Genomic DNA, 6,859 nt, shown 5'->3' with positions numbered 1-6,859 from the left:
ACAGATAAGAAGCATCCTCAAAGCATCTCATACCGTGTTTCCTTGAAAAAAAGACCTAACCGGAAAACAAGTACTAGCATGATTTTTCAGGATGACATCTCCTGAGCGTAAGCCCTAATGTGTCTTTCGGAGCAAAAATTAATATAAGACCCGGTCTTATTTTGGGGAAACATGGTAGCTACCGGTTTCTCCAGTCATCCTTTGGTTGGATCAAACTCACATTCTTCAAGAGAAGCTCATGAGTACAGTATTCTCTTAGTTGTTACCTCCTTAAACCTATTTGTCAGTAACCTTGATGTTTAAGTTAGTTTGACTGGATAAAAATCCCTTGTTCAACCTTTATTTTCTTGAGTGTCTTGAAAATGCTTCAACTGTGTGACCTTGAGCTTTATGTTGTTTTAGAAGGGTTGATGCCATCTGTTTCTCTTGCCTTTGTATGTTATTTGATCTTTTGTCCCCTGGAGGACTCAGAAAAGCTATTATACTCCTGATTACAATTTATTACAGAAAAATGATAGTTTAAAATTAACAAAGAAAAATATGCACGAGGAAAATTCCAGGAGAAACCAAATGCAAGCTTCCTGGTGTTCTTTCCAGGGGAGTTGTCCTAATGCAGTTATTCCCCCAGTAATGACGGGTGACAATAGGTGCAAAGGCTGTGCCCACCATGAAGCTCACCTGAGCTGTGATGTCCAGAGTTTTTATTAGGAGTCAGTCACAGAGGCATTCAGCAACTGCACTGCATGCCTCTGCTACCCAGACGCCAGCCTCCTTTGAGCAAAATCAAGCATTCACCATAAGTGGCATTTGTTAGCATAAACTATGGGATCAAACTAGTGCAGCAGGCATGGCCCCAGGCCTCAGGCATACAAAAGCACTCTTATCAGGCAGACTATGACTGGGGCTCAGAGCTCATCCCCCTGATACTGGCCAAGGGCCTTTACTGGGAATGTGCAGGATGCGGGCAACTCAGGTCGGCTGAGTGAACCGTCTGCCTAGGAAGCAATGGGCTGTGAGTCCTCTGAATTTTTGCTGTCCTATTCTTCCAGAATCTTAAATTTCCTCTTCTTACTTCTTTTTCTCTTAACCAACCAGTACCCAAAGAACTCATCTCCTTTTTCAGTATCATTACCCACTTTCCACCCCCAGAGGCAAAGCATTTTGGACACTGTCACCTCAAGCACCGTGTACTTTTAAATCTCTTCCCTGAAACCAGTTCTCTGACACACTAGGGCTCCCCTTCAGTGGTGAATTTTGTTCAGTTGTATGCTCTCTGGTTTCTTCTTCTCTCTTCCATAGAATTTATTCAGATCCCTCTTGCTGGCCCCACATTCTCACAGTAGAAGCTGTAGCAACAGCTTTGTGGCATTTGGTGACTTGTTTCCTTGTTTGTTTAAAAGTATTTTGAAACGTTCAGTGTTCCCAACCTTCTACTTTTGCCAAATATATAGTATTTTGAGTGGTTTTATTTATTTATCTTGTTAGTTTTATTAGTCTGTGTAGTTTTGTGTTGTAGGGTGTTTGTTTCGGGTTGTTCCAAAAGACTGTGGAGAGATTTCACTCAGGCAGCTGTCATGATATCTTACCATTCCTTCTGCGGCTACCATCCTCCATTTGTTTTTCATACACAGACAACATATTTTAATTGGATTAGAAAAAAATTAAAAGAAAAGCCAAAAAAAAAGTTAGGACCAAATATGAGTACCATATACATGTACTTGTGTTCATGCTTCACGTTTCCTTCCCTTCTCTGTATATTTATTTATTTACACGTGAGCATATTGTGCTAAAGTAGTTATTTTTAAAAAATGGACTCTACAGGTCGTATTTTATAACCTTATCATTATCAGTTAATGTTGTAAAATACTTTCCCGTCAAAAAAAATTATATACATCCAAATCATCCTATTAAGTGGGTATCTTGTATAAGTATATTTATCATATTCTTTTTAGTTAAACATTTCAGCTTGGTCCCTTTTTCTCAATATTTGTAAAAGAAAAATATACCTCCTCTAAGAGTCCCGGTGTTCTGATCATATTTTGTCTTTCATTTATCCATACAAATTATAATATATTCCAAATTCCATCCTGAAGTTGTTCACATGGCTATTAATACCACTGCCATCATGTGAGCTGTGCAACAGAATAGCACAGGTCATTAATTATCACTGACATTGGCCGGTTTGAACAGCTCCAGCTCAGCTTACCCTGCAGTCTTTCCCCCTTGACTCTAGCACCAATACAGCAGAGAATTCTTCTTTGAGTTCTGAAATTCAAAGTTCAGTGCTTTTAACAGAGTTTTTGTGAATTTGAATTTTCACTTGTGAGAAGAACCGTATTTCAGAAATTCATTTTTTAAAAATCCTTTGAGAGATACTTTAATAAACACAAATCTGATCCCAGGTAAGAATTTTGCCATTGCATTCAAAATAATGAAAACCCTTGTTTATGATGTAGTCTCAGTGGCAGGTACCATTTTTATGTAATTGGATCCTTTGAAAGAAATATACACCAAGAAGTACATTTTAGCATTAAATGGAATAACTTTGATTCATTGCCTATTTTATTTTTCATAAGCGCTTGGTCAGTTTTGAACTAGTAATTGAAAACTACACGCTCTATAACTTTTTTGGTATTACCTTTAAGTTATTAACACACATACTTGAACAAATTAAACAAATAGTCAATACCTGTAACCTCCTAAACAAGATAAAAGTCTTAGCATGATATAACGTTTCTATTCCCACTCTTCCTCTCCTGTTATTATCTGGCATTTTATTATCAGATTTATATTGCAAAACTGAATTAATTTAGATAAAAGTATCTTTCATCAATACCTTTGTTCATTATTTTTTGTATCCTATTTCTTCCTTTTGTTTTTTCCTTCTTCTTTACTATAATTTCTGCCCATGTTTGCAGAGAGTCTGTCAGTGGTAAAATTGAGTTTTTGATGATCTATGTCATCATTTTGCTCTTACTTTTCTTTGAATGAAGTTTAACTGAATATAGGATTCTAGTTTAAAAGAACCCCTTTTACAGCACCTTAAAAATATCACTTTATTATCTTCTTAGGCTCACTCTTGTTAATATGAAATTATGTGAATGTGAATCTTAATATTTTTTAGCTTATCTATGTTTTCTCTCTGGCAACTTTCAGATTTTTTTCCTTTTTTAAAAATATTTGATTCTAGAAAATTGCCAGGTATATAAAATATTTTATTGGCATGTGACACATGTACAGAAAAGTTTACAAAATATAAATATACAGTCGGTAGTTTAGCACAAAATGTAATGCTTGTATAGTACTTGACCCAGGAGAAATAAAAAAACACACAAAACTACCAACACTCCAGAAGCATCACTAGGTCAAGTACCAGCAAAGTAAGAATGAAAAGGACTTACCTCAACTTGATAGAGAACGTCTACAAAAAAAACCCTACAGCGAACCTCAAACCTAATGGTGAAAGTCTCAATACTTTCCCCTTCAAAGGGAACTATGCAAGGATGCCCCCTTTCACCACTCCTATTCAGCATAGTGCTGTGAGTTCTAGTGAGTGAAATAAAGCAAGAAAAAATAAATAAATAAAAGGCATACAGATTGGAAAGGAAGAAATAAAACTGCCCCTATTTCAGATGACATAACTGTCTACATAGAGAATCTCTAGGAATCTACCACAAAAAAAGAAAACAAAAATCACAAAAAGAAGATTAACACCCAAAACTCAATTGCATATCTGACGAACATGTGTAAACTAAAATTAAAAACACAATACCATTTACAATCACTCCAAAATAAATCATATACTTAGGTATACACTAAACAAAGTATGTATGAGATCTACATGATGAAAATGATAAAATGCTGATGAGGGAAATCAAAGAAGGCTAAATAAATATGTAGACACAGCATATCCGTGGACTGAAAGAATCACCGTAGTTAAGTTACCAATTCTCACCAAATTGATTTACAGATTTCACACAATATCTATCAAAAAAGATAAAAATAATCTTTTTTGCAAGCTAAAATGTATATGGAAAGGAGCAGACCCTAGAATAGCTAACACAATCTTGATAAAGGACAACAAAGCGAGAGGACTTACTCTACCTGAGGTGTAAGACTACTGTAGAGTTACGGTGATCATGGTCATGTGGACGAGATGAAGGGAGAGGCACAGAGAGCAATGGAACAGGATAGAGAACCCAGAAAATGACCCACACAAGTAGGCTGAAATGATTTTTGACCAAGATGCAAAAGCAATTCAATGAAGGAAGGATAGCCTTTCAACCAATATAACATTGAATCTACTGGACATCCATACACCACAAAAAAAAAAGAAAGAAAAAAAGTAATCTGGACTTTAACCTAACACTATGCAAAAATTAACTCAAAATGGAACACAAACTTAATTTTAAAATGTAAAACTTTTAGAAAAAAATAGGATCAAATCTTTGGGATATAGGATTAGGCATAGTTCTCAAACGTAACCTAAAAGTATTATCCATAAAATGAAAAATAAATTAATTGGACCTCATTAACACTGACAACTTTGCTCTGTGAAAGTCCATGAGAAGATGATAAAAAGACAAGCTACTGAGATAATCTATTTGCTAACTGCACATCTGACACAAGGCTAGTATCTAGAACACATAGAGGTCTCTTAAAATACAAAAGTAAAACAAACAACCTAATTAAAAAGTGGCCAAAAGACACAAAGAGATGTTTCACCAAAGGCGACATACCAATGAAATAAGAAGATGGGAAAATGCTCGACATTGCTAGCCATCAGTGAAATACAAAACCACAGTGAGGTATCACTGCACACGCATCAGAATGGATGAAAGAGAACACACTGACCAAGTGCGGGTGAAGATGGAGGGAACCTGGGCCACTCACACATTGGTGATGGGAATGCGGAAACACTGTGTCAGCATCTTATAAAAAAAAACATGCCACGCCATATGCACCCACAATTGCACTCCTGGACATTTATCTCAGTGAAATTAAAAAATAAAATAAAATAAAATGATGTTCCTACAAGAACCTGTATATGAATGTCAGCAGCTTTATTTGTAATTGCCAAACTGGAATCAGCCCGCACAGCCTTCAGCCAGTGAATGGACAGACACCTGTTGTACATGCCTGCTAGAGAAGGCTACTCAGGAAAGCAGGACCAAGCTATTGATACAGGCAATGATGGAGATGAATCTCCAGGGAACTAAGCTTAGTGAAAAAAATAAACAAACTAGTCCTAAAAGGTTACATACTGTATTTTTCCATTTACAGAACAGTTTAAGTGGGGAAAAAAAAAAAAAAAAGAAATGGAGGACAGATCAGCAGTTGTCGGCACAGTGATAAAAGGGCAACTCGGCCCCTGGTGGCATTAGAACCATTCGGTATCTTTATTCTTGCAGTAGATACACCAACCTCCACAGGTGATAAAACTGTGTACAACCTAATAAACACACATATATGAGTATAATTAAAACTGGGGAGATCTGAAGAAGACTGGGAGATTACACCAATGGTAGTGCCCTGGTTGTGGTTATACTATAGCATATTTTACAAAATTTTCACCATTCAGAAAACTGGGCAAAGTATACAAAGGGTTTCTCAGTATTATTTCTACAGCTTCATAAGCAGTTATCACAAGAAAAAATTCAACTAAAAAAAAAAAACAACAGTAAAATTGGAGCAGACCAATGAGCCCCTCCTAGTAACAGTGACTTGTTCCTAAGCAAAAGAGCTTTACCTTGTGACAGTGCTAAAAAGGGACATTGAGTTAGTCAGCTCTCAGGATGGGAACCATTTGTTATTTTTCAGTCGTGATGCACAATACCCTATAGACTAAATGTCACACACTGAGCCACATTTCACTTTTGGGAAATGTCACTTAGCTCATATGAGTTAAATGCTGAGGATATATATATAATTGTATATATATATATATATATATATATATATATATATATATATATATATATATATATATATGTATGTAATTATTTTCTCTCCAAGAGACAGTCTGAAGTTAATACAGTTGATATAGAAAGGAATAAATAAGGCAGGCGCATGGGAAGGTGCGTGTGCACTTGATTCTTTTAAGATTCAAACCTTTTGTCCTGTGATGGTCATAGTGGAATGGGATGACATTTCTCAATAGTCCAATTAGATTTTATTGATACAAATGAAACTAAAATGATGGGGGGTACTGGGCGGTAATAGATATTTTTTCAAATATATCAAATTCTCTCATTTTTGTGCCATCCATACACGTGGTTTGCCTTTGGAGTGAAGTAAAAGATGTGCTGAAGCCTGCTTCCTGTTTCCCAGAGCCCTTCAGTGATTTCTTACACTTGGATGGCTCTGACCTTGAGCTTTAGACTCCACAGCCTTAGTCTCAATTTGGACCAGAGCTGCCAGCCAAGCAAGGGCTCTGTGGGAGATCAACTCTTGAGGTGGGGTGCAATGCTGATTGGGACTGGCCGACCTTCTCAGACACCTCAGTGCAAGCCCTAAAAATAAGTATGAAACACACAGAAAATTCTAGAAGAATCCATGAAGCAGGAGGAGCCTCAGAAACAAAATTGCAGAGAGGAAGGCAGAGCAAGCGTGGTGGGCACTGGCAGGAGCAGAGCCAGTAAGGACAGAGCAGTAGGACCTGAGGGGAGGGCTGAGCTGGGAGCCCCAGGGTCACGGGGGGGCCACAAGGTCAGATGCTGCTGAGCGGCCATCAGTGTGGCCTGGCTTCTCTCTTGGGTCCCCAAACTGCTGTCAAGACTGAGGCTGCCCATGTCTTGGGTGAGATCTTTATAATCTCTTCTTTTGGCCACTTTCCAGCCACCTGCTCACACTCCTGGCC

This window comes from Rhinolophus sinicus, chromosome 13, assembly GCF_057876585.1.
Source record: "Rhinolophus sinicus isolate RSI-liver-muscle chromosome 13, RSI-T2T, whole genome shotgun sequence".
NCBI lineage: Eukaryota > Metazoa > Chordata > Mammalia > Chiroptera > Rhinolophidae > Rhinolophus > Rhinolophus sinicus.
Note: the sequence above shows the minus strand (reverse complement) of the source record.